Here is a 13,773-nt window from a genome sequence, read left to right as displayed (position 1 = left end):
GGGAGGGTCAGGGGAGGGAGTGCGCAGCCACGGCTTCGTGTCACACACAGCCACCTCTGTGTGTGACTGTGTCAGCTCTTCCCTGAGCCGGGCCAGGCCTTGGCCCTGCTAACCGGTGTGAAATAGGGAGCGTGGTTAGCGAGAGTAGGAAGAAAGCTTGAGTTAGTGAAGAAGGTTGAGATGCTTGTGTGATGTACAGGAGATGAGGGTTCAGTGTGAAGCTCGACCACAACTCCTTCAGTGCCCTGGGGGGGGGAAGGTGCTGTGTTTCAGCTCCAAATCCAGTCTAGGAAATGGAGGTAATAGTCCGTCCTTTGCCAGCGGAGTGGCTTCAAGGTGTGATCTGTGATCTCTGACACAGTGGGATTTTTTTAATCACCATCAAATCTTTAAAAATTGTGTGGAGATGTAAAAAATTGATGAGATTCCACCTACCAATTTGGCTTGGTTGACTGGAGAGGTGCTATTCTACCCTTTATTTTTACTTGATTCCTTTGTTCTAATAGTCACATATTTTTTTTAAATATAGAAGACTTGCTGATACCAACATTTTAGTAAAAAAAAAAAATCTATATTTTTCCCGGACCATTTAAGAAAACCACTGTCCCTTCTGATCTGATGTAATTTCAAACTCTTGATTTTCTTCCTATTGTTTGTTGTTTGTTTTTTCTTTTTTCCAGGGTGGTAAAGGAGGAGATCTCAGACGACAATGCAAAGCTCCCTTGCTTCAATGGAAGAGTGGTGTCCTGGGTATGTTGGCTCGTGTGTCTGTATGCATGTGGTGTTCCATCCCGTGGGCACAGTAGCAGGGTAGTTCATACGTGGATCCTGGTTTTTGTCGTGAACTCAAATAACATAGAAGCAAAGGTTTAGTTTTTCATTATATCTGTAACATCCTGTTATGAAGTAATCTATTTTAAAAACCTGAGTGACATCCACAAAGGTGTGCAGGGCTGAAAAGATGTTTTAAACATGAAATCTTTAACGTAGTAACATGTTTTGTTGTGTCTTCTTTCCTACTGCTCTCTCCCTCCCCTCCTAATTATTACTGAATCTGATGGAGGGCTCTGAAATACTGCTGTAAAACCTCCCAAAATAAGGCTAGACTTCTAAAAGCATTTACTTGCTTAACTTTTGTTGAAACCAATAAGAGCCAAGCTCTAATTCTTGTTAAAAAAAAAAAAAAAATTAAAAATATGTCCCACAATATAAGGTTAAATATAACAGCCAGCTTGCTGGCAGTAGGAGAGTGGAAGCACACTTTGTTCTGTGTTACACAATTAATAGAGTTCTGCCAAATCACTGAGTTTTAATACTGTCACTAAATAGCCCAAACAACTTAGTCAAAACCAGCTAAACGTGATATTCTAGGGGACTTTGGTGATGTTATTTTAATTTCAGTGTATCAGCATTGTGGTAGTGCCTAGAAGGTTTAAATGAGGTATAAATCTCTGAGCTAAACATTATGCATGCATTCAGTAAAAAGGCACAGAAATTTATAGCCTTGGAAAAATAAGCAGGGCAGAGGAATTTGGCCTGTAAGTAATTTGTCCAGTTATAGAGGAAGTCACTGATCCAGCTTGTTCATCCCAGTTACTGTGCTGCTCAGCAGATCACATCTCCCTTGTTCTTTCCCATGTCTGTTTTTAATGTGTTAATTTCTCCGGTATGCCGTGATGTTTATCACCTAACGGTAGTTCTTAATTACTATATCTGAAGCGTTACACAGCCCTTCGGGTTGCTTGCCATTTAACAAAGGGCTGACCAGCGTACAACCTCTGCTGTTCCTTTACGAGTTGGTCTCTTCTCCACGCCCCTAGTTCTTCAGCCATGTTACGATCTACTTCATGGAGATGTAATAAATTCAGTTGCTCCCCAAGGTTACCGTGTGAAATACAGTAATTCCCACCTTCAGATTATGTTTGGGGCACAGCTAAACACACAGGTAAATTTGATGTTTGGCCATTTCTCCACCTGGGGGTAAGAGGTTTGCCATTGTCAAGGTTGATTAAAGTGCTTGTGCGCCTTTAGGCCAAAAAGAAGGCACTAGCATTTTAGATTTTAACACCAAAAAAGCATTTGGGACGTAGTCTGTCTATGATTTTAATATCCTCTTTCAAGCTGACCTTACCGTCTTGGATATCAGAAACACAGTAGTTTCCCCAAAGCTCAAGTTTGACTCCAGTCAGAAATGTGGGGTTTTTTTGTTAAGGGCTTGGCTTCAACAAGTAATGTAAGTAGGGTTAGAAATCATAGTGCTGTGGTGTGAGAACTCTCTGCTGAAGTAACTAGAAACACTGCACAGCCTTTCAGCACTGAATCTGTGTTTGGATACGTGTCTGAAATCTTCCTGTTTCTGGTAGGATGAAGGTAAGCAAGAAACTAGTAGTAATTAAACGGGTTTACTATTTTTTTCCAACTGCACAGGACAACTGGGGCTACTTGGGATTCTCAGCTGGAATGAATTGCCATGTCTCCATCTATTTCTCCAGTTCTATGCTGATCTTAGGAGTTGGAGGTTTTGTTCACACGTCTACAACCATTATCCCTGAAATATTTCAATCCCAGTCACTGAATTTAGAATAAGGAAATCTGTCTGGGCCTTGCATATAATCGTGCTGGGTAGCTTAAAGTTTCTAAGCCTGGCTTCTTGTAGACAGGGTTATGTGTGCTTCCACTGCCATTAAAGAATCATAAAAGGTTTGTTCTGGAAGAGACCTTAAAGATCATCTAGTTCCAACCCTCTGCCATGGATCCACTATCTGCTCCATGATCTTGCTGGGCACAGAGGTGAGACTGTAGTTCCCTGGGTCTTCCTTTTTTCCCTTTTTTAAACATGGGAGTTGTTTCCCCTTTTCCAGTCAGTGGGAACTTCACCAGACTGCCACAAGTTCTCAAATATGATGGATAGAGGCTTAGTCCCTTCATCCACCAGTTCCCTGAGGTCCTGCAGATGCATCGTATCAGGTCCCATGGACTTGTGCACCTTCGGGTTCCTTAGATGCTCTCGAAATGAAATCCAGTATCTGCATGTGTGCATTCTGTTATTGTGTAAGGAAAGTGTAGTGTACATTTTAAACATCAGTTTGACTGTGAGATTGTTCTTAAGTATTGTTGCCTTGTGGTTTATGAAATACAGCCCCTGCTGGATTCTAAGCAGCTAAAAATGTTGCTCATGTGAGGGCAAGGGCTGGCAGATGAATTATGCTCAGCTGTATCACACAATATTACCGCTTCTTTCTGCTCTATTGATTGCTTTTAATTTTAAGACACTCAGACTCTGACAACTGTTTAGTCCCAACAGGTTCTTAGTGTTAGGAAGCAAAGCACACAGCTTCTAATGCATGAGCTTAACCTTAGTCCTCCTACACCCCAAAATGTGTACAGAATATTAAGTGCTTATTCGATTTTATATTAAAGTGAGGCCTTAAGATTCTCCTTCAGTCTATACTCTCTTAAAAGTTAGCGGTTTTGTCACTGGAAATGCATTCAGAAGGAAAAGCTGCTTTTTTTTTTTTTTTTTTTTTGGCCTTTGTGCCCCAACCTTTTGAGTCGTCAGCCATAGCTGACTAAAAACCAGTGTGACTTTCAAAGCTGTTTGTGGAACTTAGCCATGCATTTCCACCCGGCAGAGGGTGTTAGGCAGCTAAACGTCTTGGTTTGAAAATCAATGAGTGTTTCAAAGCAAAGTTGTGCTGATATAAACCTGCGCTGCTGGGCAGCGCTCAAGGGAGAGAAATGAACACAACAGGGATCTGCCTGCTTATCTTCACAAAGATCCCCGGGTGCTGTGCTCCGTGGAGGAGTAAATTGGTTGTCAAAAGAAGTCTTCATTCTCTAGAATAAAATCCCTGGCATTAGAGAATAAAATTAATGTTTAAACAAACAAACAGCCGTGGTCTTTGAGGAGCTGATGGTCCACCTAGAGTGCTGTGGGGGACAGCACAAGATTTTTTTATTCTTAATGAGGCTGTTGGCCTACACCCATTCTTGCGTGGGAGCTGAACGTAGGATGGTGTTGTCTTCTCCAGGTCATGGCTGAACATACGTGCCGATGGCCACCGGTGTGGTACGAGGCCCTTTTTTCTTTGAAGGGCTGGAGATGGCTGAAGGGCTCAGTGCTGCTGAATATGCTACTCTCAGGATATGCTTGAGCTGTGAGTGTTGGTGATGCTCCTTTTGTCTTCAGTTCAAGGATTACTGTGGGTTATAGCGTGGTGTTCTGACAGTATGGGAATAGATTGTATAAAAAGGGATTTTGTGTGTAATTAACAAGCTGAAGAGAGCATCCCGAAAGGTTCAGATCAAAAAGAAAGGCTGTGAAAATTTCATTTTTGTTGCCGTAACATGAGAGCAGTGTCTGTTTTGAAAGCAAAGGGGTGAAAGCGAATAGTAGCCCTTATCAGGAGAGCAAATTAATCCTGAGAACCTATTTCCTCCTTTTCAGTATGTAACATTTGCACTTGATTTGATCCCCGGTGTCATTCCCTCCCTGTTTCTTCCCCTTTCTCCCATGCTGCTGCTGAACTGATAAATATTAACTCAGACAACAGGCGGATATTCCGATTGCCTTCTGCATCCCTGAATGGGGTTCTCTTCTTCCCAATGCATTCGGGAGCCTGGCTGTGTTTGTTTTTATCTGTGTGGTCTAGTTAAAGAATGTATCTTTTGCATTGGTGATTCAATACACCAGTGATTCATTCTGAACGTGTGTACACTATCCAGGCTCTTCCATGCAGCAAAATATGACTCAGGTTGTTCCACCAAGGGCCAACCTTCTTGGAGTTTAGGCAAAAACAACCCCCCAACCCCAAAATATTCCACATGAATAAGGATGTGGATTATTTCATTCCTCTTTACATCTCAATTCTTTAACCTCTTCCTTCTTCCCTCTCAAAAACCCGAGGGCATTTGATCTCAAGTTGAGATCTGAATTTTTTTCCCAGCTCCTTAAATAATATGAAAATATATGCCTTTTCTGTTTTCCAGCTGAAAAACAGGAGTATGAAGAACAGGAAGATCAGAACAAGAATACATACATGTACACACATTAGAGTTATATTTTAATTCTGTGACTGTTACATTTTAATTTCAGAGAAGCGTTACAATTTCTGAAATGCATTTTAAGAACGGATTCAATTTATTGTGATTCCTGTTCCAGCATAGGTTGCTGACCGCTTTCCAAATGTAGAAGGATGCAGAATCCTTGCTGCAAGGTATTTATACCTGGTTTCAAATCTTCCCACCCATTCCCATTTTTTTACAGTACAGTTTTGCTTGTAAGCTGCAACCAAGACCAGTGTCTCTGCTCCTGTCTTTCCCCTTGTGCCATGCACTGTACATACACGTGTGTGGTGGGAGACACGGCTGCTGGTCCAGACACCTCAATCTTGTATTTTCTTTGTTATTTTCTTTTTCCACATTATAGGTGGGAACTGAGACACAGAAGTTTTTTTATGTGGGTTTTTTTCTTCCCCTTCATGTAGAAAGTCTTCCGCAGTCTGATTACTTAATGTTTTCCTGCTGACTGTGAGCCAGCGATGGGCCTTTGCAGGAAAGGTGTGCAGCATCCATGGCTGTCGGGAAGGGCATTGCCAGCAGTTTGACAGAGGTGAACCTTCTCCTCTTGTCAGCACCAGCGAGGACACGGCTGAAGTGCAGCGTCCAGTTCTGGGCTCCCCAGAACAAGGGACACCTCGACATCCTGGAGCAAGTCTGGCAAAGGGCCTTGATGATGGTTAAGGGGAAGAGCATCTGACATACAAGGAGAAGCCGGCAGAGCTGGGACTGTTTAACCTCAAGAAGACTAGAGGGGTCTTATCAATGTGTATCAATACCTGATGAGGGGAGTAAAGAAGTTGGAGCCAGTCTCTTCTCAACAGCACTAGTGACAGGACAAGAGACAATAGGTACAAATTGAAGTAAAGGAAATTCCATTCAAACAAATAACCCATTTTTTCCTCTGAGGGTGGTAAACCACAGCTCCTCCAGAGATGTGCAGGCTTGGAGATACCTAAAACCCGACTGAACAAGGTCCTTAGCAACTCGCTCTAGCTGACCTTACTTTGAGCAAGGTCAGACAATCTCCAGAGGTCCATTGCAATGTCAGCTCTTCTGTGAATGGATTCATGGCTTTTTCTGTAGCTTTTCTGATACTTGCATCAACCTATTTAACAGTAAGACTAGGGCAGTTTCTCATCTACCTTTAATAGACAATATAAAGACAAATTTGGTTTTCCCAAGTCAGAACACAAATCCCTCCTTCATTTCTTATGTCTTTTCTGTAGGAGAATGATGAGTTGCTTTTCTTCCTTAGGTGAAATAACATTAGTTCAGTGATAAAAAGGGAAATAACTTTTCTTCTTAATGCCAACCCAGGAACTTAACAGACAAGAATCAGTTGTGTCTGATCAGGTCTGAGTCAGCAGCCAAGTCTCTAATAGTGAGAATGGTGCTGTTGCAAAGATCTAAAATCAAAATTTCGATGCGTGGCCTTAATTGTTTCAGAGAATTAGTACCGTAGAGCCTTTTGTGAGTGCTCTACCAGTGTAGGCTCTTCACGGGCTCCGCTGCTCAGCAGCAAATGACATAATGCATTATAAACCCATTTATTCCAGCTGGAGTGGAGACAGTGAGCACAGGCAGGTAGTATGGGGAGATCCATTGCTTCAAAACACTTGGACTCTTCCCTCCCTTCCCACCCATCAGCTTGTTTCCAAACGTATATCCCACTAGTTTGGATTCAGTTTAGAGCTCTTTTCTCCAAGATCCTATAGTGCACCTTCTGCAGATGATGTTGACAAGGGCTTCTGTTCACTCTGCTGCACAATCAGCTGAAACATCTGTGTCTGACCCGCATTACGAATTGCAAATTACTTTTTCCACACTAACAGCCATAAAATTGCGGTGCTTATCTGCCTCTATTTGCTGCTAATTACTGGGGGAGTTTTATGTAAATCTTACTGTAAGTTAATTGTTCACAGTTTCGAACCCTTTAATATCCTATTCACTGGAATTTAACAGATAATTGCTTACATATCTTTCAGGTCTAGCAAAGTTGGTTTTTTTACCTTTTGGAAAAAAAGTAGTTTGGGCAGGGCTGTTTTCCTTACCTTGTTTTTCATGTGGTGGGCCTGAGCTTGCTTTGTCTCCTGTGCTGTAAGATGTGTATCAGCTGGTAGCAGACAGCTTGGGATTCTTTCACAAACCCATCTGTGATCGTTGTGGTCCTCGCTGTAAATTGCTGCAGTGTCTATGCGTGTCTTTCCTACCGAGACGACAGATTTAAAATTGGAACATGAAGGGCACACGATCTAGCTTAGCTGTCTCTTCCCCCACAACTCCCCTCTTGACTGATACAGTGGCTACTTTGAAGTTTACAAAGATGACTGACATTTAGAAATTTGAGATTTTCATCTTTTTTAATAACATTTGAATCCTCCTATTTGTCATAGGTCGGAACTTTGATCTTGGTGTCATAGGCAGGACTGGTTGCCGTTGGGGAAAATGTTCAAGGGAGGACCTGCAAGTCTCCAGTTTTTACTTACTTTTGCTGCCCTGGAAACTCAGTGTACAGCTAGATTAATATCATACTTGAATTAGAATCACTGCTGCTAATTAGCTATTTAAACCTCCTCCCCATCCCTTCTGTGTCCTGCTTGTTTTTCTCTTCCGCATCTTAGATCTTGTCCTTTCGAATTCAGGGTGGTTTGGGGACGTTTTTTGTGTGTCTTCAAGGACTAATTAATTTGGGACAGAGGGCTACGACTTACTAGATTCCTTTTCAGTGGTTGACCTTTAGGTTTCTCACCAACAGAGACATTGTATGGCAGAGTTCTTAATCTAGTAGTTATTACTGTAAATGCATTTACACAAACACATCTTCTGCAAGAAGCAGAAGACATGTGTACCTGTTCTGCTAACACACACAAAAAACATAGGGTACAATTTTTCTCCAGATAATTTGTTTTGAGTTCTCTGGGACTGCTTACCTGAGCGATTAATGTATTTTTGTTTTTTTCAGGTCCAGCTCCTTACTGGGCAATTTGGAAAAATAGCTTGTAGGGAAGAGAACGTGTTACCTTGAGGCTTTTTGCAAAAGCTTATAATGTTTTTTTATTCTCTTTGCACGGTCCAGGGACAGCCTCCCAGTGGAAGTTGGGAATATGGAAAGAATTGGCTTGTGGTTGCTGCCAGATTGGAGCCAGCGAGTGGCCTCTGCCAGCAGTTTGCACAGAGTCGGTTGGCTGTTATCTGTGTTTTTTAGGAAGGGTTTGCAACATCTGGGAACAATTCCCTGACTGGCTGCGGGGAATGTGCACTATTTCCTATTGGCTGGCAGTGATGTCATAGCCTTGTGTGAGTCTTTCTCTCTCTCTTTTTTTTTTTTTTCCCTTTCTTCTCTATTATCTGGGTGCCAACAGATAATACTTGTCCTGTTTGTACATAAGCTTTTTAGAAACTGCATTTGCAGTTGCAATTCAAATTGTTGGGTAGAACTGTTTAGTCTTCTACCATACAAGGCAATGCAGGAGCTTCAGGATTGTTAAATGATCTTCAGCAAAGTGCATTGTTGCCTTTCGGCGCAGGACTGAGGCAATGAATGAAAATCCACACAAGCAGATTCTTGTTGATTTCTTTTGTATAAAATAAACTGATTTCAGGATCTGTTTCTTCCCCCTTTTTTTCCTGCTGGTGCTGGAGTGCTAGGGTCTCTATGAGAAAGATGGGGAAGAAGCAAACAAGTTAACATGAGAGATGGGGGACTTGAAGAAAAAGTGAAAGGATGTGCTGAATGAGGAAGTTTCAGAGCTCTGTGATCTTATGGTCTTCTCTTTGCTAAAGTAATGTTGAGTGGTTCTGGTCTGATATGCACAAAAATTCCGTGGCAGTACTTGCTATCATTTGCAGAAGTGTGGGGACACTCAACCCAGGTCTCTGCATTGCTGTGATGTACACAGGTACCTGTTTTTAGCTGGAGTGAGGAATGTGTAAGCTCTCAGAAAAAGTCACTAACCTGCTGAAAAAGTCTGTAAGGGTGAGACATGGAAATAGGCTTTTTAATTTTTTTTTTCCTCCTGTCCTTACTCCACACGTTCTTTAAGAGGCAGGTAATCCAGTGTTTAAAGAGAATTTGCTGCAAAGTGTCAGTCAGTGAAACTGAATTTGTTTCACAGCCAGCCTGCTGTGCTGCACCGTAAACAGACACCTGAGATGCTTAAGAGAATCTGGGAGTAATCTGAGATGTTGTATTTCATGAAGATACAATAACTTCTGTAGATGATAGAAGGTGGCAGATGATAAAATCACTGATAGAATTGACAATTTTATTTTGAAACCCAGGCTGCATCTTTCTGTCTCTGAACACTGAAAAAGGTCGCCCTTTACCTGGCAGCCACAGATTTCTTAAAACTGTTCCTTTTAGCCTGTTACAGCTTCTGATTTCCAGGCTATATAAGCTTGATCCTGTATTCTCTGAGTATCTATGGTCCATGGTTGGAGCCGACGCCAAACAAATGTACTGTAGTTTTCAGAAGAAAAAAAGGAGGGAAACCTAATCTACCCAGCATAGACAATTTCTCATTACTAAAATAAACATCATGTTCCTGATAGGCTTTTGCCGGCCTTCTAGCACTGTTGCCTTTGACAGAATTCCTGGTGGAATAAAGGGCCTCATCAGTAAGTCCTTTTGTGCAGTTGGTCCTTTGGGAGCAGCCTTCGTGTGGATAACGGCCATGTCTCTGAAGCTCTGACTTGGGATTTGAGATGTCTGTGACTTTATAGGTAATAATTACTTTCAACTTGTAGATGAACATGGCTGTTCCGAAGCTGCTGTCTAAAATACGAATGGCTTTTTTGGGGTATTTCTTCAGTTACTGTTAGCAGTCACTCACCTCTCCCTGAGCTGAGAGAAATACCGAGAGCTGCCGCTCTCAGTAACAGCGAGAATTTAAATATTGTAGTTTTCATGAGGATAGACTCATAAATATTTATCCAAATGAGAATACCAGAGCAGAGTTTACCAATATCTGCTCTTTCCACTTCTAAATTGGTTCTTGTTTGGTGTCTTCAGCCATGAACGTTGAACAGGCTGCCTCCTTGCGCTGGCCTAACGCCTCTGTGAGTTTAAGATGTCTGCAGAGTGCTGAGTGTTACAAAAGGCAGTGCTTGCCATAATTAAGTGAAAAGCATATGCAAATGTGGTGTAGAGGAGAAAAAGGCAAACTGAGCTACAGAGAGGTGAAGCAATTGATCCAAGGACTTGCTGACTCAGTAGCAATAATGGGAAGAAAAGGAGGCTCTCCTGGCACTGTAAAACATTCACTGGCCTGGTGTCGCTGTTCAGCTCTGACTGGGGAGCTTAAGTTTTGCTTGTGTTTGAGAGCCCAGCCATCACCCTATTAATTGCTCTTCCACCACTTGAATTTGCTTACAACGTGCAGAACGGACTGGTGCGGTCTGCTTTTGTGCCTGCGCTCGGGCTTCAGACTGGAAGCCTGGTTGCTGAAGTGAACAACGTCGACACGAACGGTGAGCCGAACGCTTATTTCTTCCAGTGAGTTCCAAGAGGACTGTTTCTGGGCAGATGTCAGGTGATGCTGGGTAACCTCCTCTAGCACAGAAGGAAACACGCACTTTTTTGTCAGCGTGAGCAGGCTGCGTGTTTTGTTGCCGCAGCGTCGAGCAGTGAATTTGCACAGCACAGTGGTGTTTGTGCTGTCGTGAACAGGACGTGGCTGTGTGGGAATCACTGGGGGTATCCGAAGAACATAAGAGGCTTTTCTAACATACCAGGGTTGATATGCTTTCTCCACTTCTGGGAAAGATTTAACAGCGAGCGTGATGGTAGGACCTCGGTTGAAAAAACAAACAGCATTTGGCGCGATGGAATGAACTGAATCAAGTTGCAATTAATTCCACACTTCTTTATTAACTTCCTCCATGTGCAGCACACAGAAGACATCCACGTTTCACAGTCCTTTGGGGTGGAACCCAACAGCTGTTTCACAGCCCACAGGCATGCTCTTGAACAACACACGCTACCAACACAGTGCAAGTAAAGAAATGGATTAAAATGCTACTGCCAGTCAAAACTGCAGGGGAAGCTGGGTGGGTGAAATGTAATTATCAGGGCTGGCTTGTGGCCAGGAAGCTGGGGTTAACCCTACTTTTCTTGCAGAAACACAGTGAGGAGTCTATAATGCACCAGTCCCATACTGCATTATCATCCCCATTCAAAGGGATATAATCTTGGAGTGTTTTATTCCTACTATAGGGCGTCAAAGGAAAGGACACAATTTATCTTAAGGCTGATAGGATAGTTAATGACTTACAGAGTGTTACTCGCTGTTGGAAGGAATGAGGAGCTCCCAGCTAACACGGCAAAGCAGGGAACAGCAATTCTCTGTGCCCACACGTGTAGCCAGGGCAGTGACATGTGAATTCAGTCAACAAGTGTACACCCCCACAGAATTCTGCCTCTTCTGCAGTCGCCGTCAAACCCTCATCAAATTGAAAGCATTTTGCGAGGTTCCTGGAAAAAGGTGGGGCTGCTAACTCACTGTGAAGCTCCAGCCGAGGCCGGTATTCCATTGTGTGAGGTGTTACACTGCCTTTCTGATCCTTTTGACATTTGGGAAAAATCAGCCAGACAGTGCAGCCGTAATAATCTTGCTGCATGTGCCATCTTCTACTGCAGATTTTCTTTTCTAGCACAACAAATTTTTTTTTTTTTTTGAATGCTCTTTTGTGGTGTTTTTTGTTAATTTGCTCTACAGCGATCCATTTATATTCTAGTGCTCTTGAACACAGAGATCTGTATGTCACGACTGAAAGCTTTGAGGAAGGGTGAGTGCTGCACTTGTAACCAGACATAGATGTGGACAGCCTGTGTCTTGTTTTAACAACGGAATTGCTTCAAGCTGTCTTGTTTAAATCCCTGAAGTCAGATCCTCTTGCAGAAGCTCCCAGGTCCTGGTTATCATGAGAGTAAGATCATATTAGGCAATCTATTTAAACTGTTACACTCTTGGTATTATTTTATTGTTTGTTTGTTTGTTTATTATTCCTCAGCGGCAAAATTTCACCCTGAAGGATGGTGTCTAAATGACAGGGAGTGTATTTTGTGTGGAAAAGCCCAGGTCAGGCTACAACTAACAGTACAGGCAGTGCAGCGTGGATCTTAATTTGGGAAGGTAAACTGGAGAAGTTCTGCACCGGCCACTGTGTTATCACGGCTGTTGTGTTTACGATTTACTGTTTGAAATCTGAAAGATCTTTATCTAGGATTAAGAAGCCACTTGGAAAGTGGAGATACTGCTAGTTATCTTCTCTTGAGTTCGAATATATGTCGAGTTCACTCTATCTGGTAGGGAACTGATTCAAGTTTAAAGTCCTGAATGCAGCTGAAAGATTAGTATGGGTAATTTCTGCAGCCCTCTTCCCTTTATAATGGTAATGGCATAGTCTGAGGCTGTTTGTGACTCTAATCCCACTGAAGGTCAGTAAGAAGCCGGTACCCAGTGCTTTATCCTTCAGGAAATCACAGCCCAGGGGCAATACTCACAGAGTTGCTTTGCTGCAGTGGATTTTGCTTCTGCTCAGCAGCTCTCCCCAGACGATCTGCAGCCTCCATCAGTACAGTGGGTTTGCCTTCCTAATGGGTTCTGCATTGCCAAGGCTTCCTCCTCCAGGAGCAGGGAAATGCTAAAGAGCAAATATCCTGAAATATGGAAAGGATTTGTCTTGTTGGCTCACGTCTCTTTTCGCATCAAGATCATCTTTGAGACAGGTGTTGCCATCAGCAGAAAGGCTTAAAGAAGGAGCATGTTTTCCTGCTTTCAAATAATTCAGACAAGATGCTTATTTGCGTAGTTTGATACAATTTAGAATGTGAAGGGTGAGGGGATGTATAGATCTTGCCTACACCTAGTTTTGGGTTTGGCTTTTATTTTTTTTTTTCCTCCTTTTTATCCCTTGGTTTGACTTTGTTAGTGAAGAAGGCACAGAGGTTCCTCAAGGGATGAGCCAGGCTCAGAGACATGTTTCCATCTCTGTAATGCCAACATGTTTTCTAAACATCCCCTATTAACTTCCCCACCTGAAAGAAAGAAACCTTAATTATCAAGTTATTAGGAAAACTCGTGTTATTTTTCCCTTCAGTGTTTCCTCTGTTGCTCTTGCTTTGGTGATAAGACTTTGAATAATGCAGCTGACTCCGTGTGGTGCTGGAGAACTGTTTTGTCTTCAGGCAGTTCCTTTTTGACAGTCTGTGTGTCTTTGCCTTCCCCTATTTATGGTGTATGCTCCTAGGAGTAACACACTGCATCCTGAGTGCCAGTCCCCTCCTATCCTGCTGCCTTTCCTTCTCCATCCCCTTCTTTAACACCTAGCATCCATCTGCTGATTATAGTAGAATTAGTCCTTGATAAATTAACCAATTATAGTTGGAAGCTCTTACATAGGGCTAGTTCTTCCACAGCTAAAAATGGAGGGAAGCTGAGATCTTGTTGTCTCTTAGTGAAATAATCTATATCGTTATTTGAGCATTTATTTAATTAAAGACTTTATAATCACATTGTTTAAAGAGACTCGGCAAAGTGATCAGATGGCTCAGGGGATCGGTAATAGGATATAAACCTTTTCACCTCTAGGTCACTAGTTCAAGTCTAACTTCTGTTGGTAGTGGCCAGAAAATGTTGTGTGTGGTCAGTGGACTGATGAAATATATGGATCGTTTTTAGCTTCTTTCCTGATCCCCCCCCCCTTCTTACA

At 42.5% G+C, this 13,773-nt stretch overlaps 1 protein-coding gene across 1 annotated transcript in view; it reads left to right on the top strand.

Annotated features, from left to right (window-relative positions):
* The first annotated feature begins 680 nt into the window (after positions 1-680).
* The window catches only part of DVL1 (dishevelled segment polarity protein 1), a 64,580-nt gene continuing 51,487 nt past the window's right edge, over positions 681-13,773 (top strand). The window contains exon 1 of the mRNA XM_026862587.1: positions 681-750. The gene's annotated coding sequence lies outside the window, so the exon portion shown is untranslated. The remainder of the gene's footprint in view (positions 751-13,773) is intronic.

The sequence above is a fragment of the Athene cunicularia genome (assembly GCF_003259725.1).
Source record: "Athene cunicularia isolate RWA chromosome 21 unlocalized genomic scaffold, athCun1 chr21_part1, whole genome shotgun sequence".
Taxonomy (NCBI): domain Eukaryota; kingdom Metazoa; phylum Chordata; class Aves; order Strigiformes; family Strigidae; genus Athene; species Athene cunicularia.
This window is presented reverse-complemented; position numbering and strand designations above follow the sequence as displayed.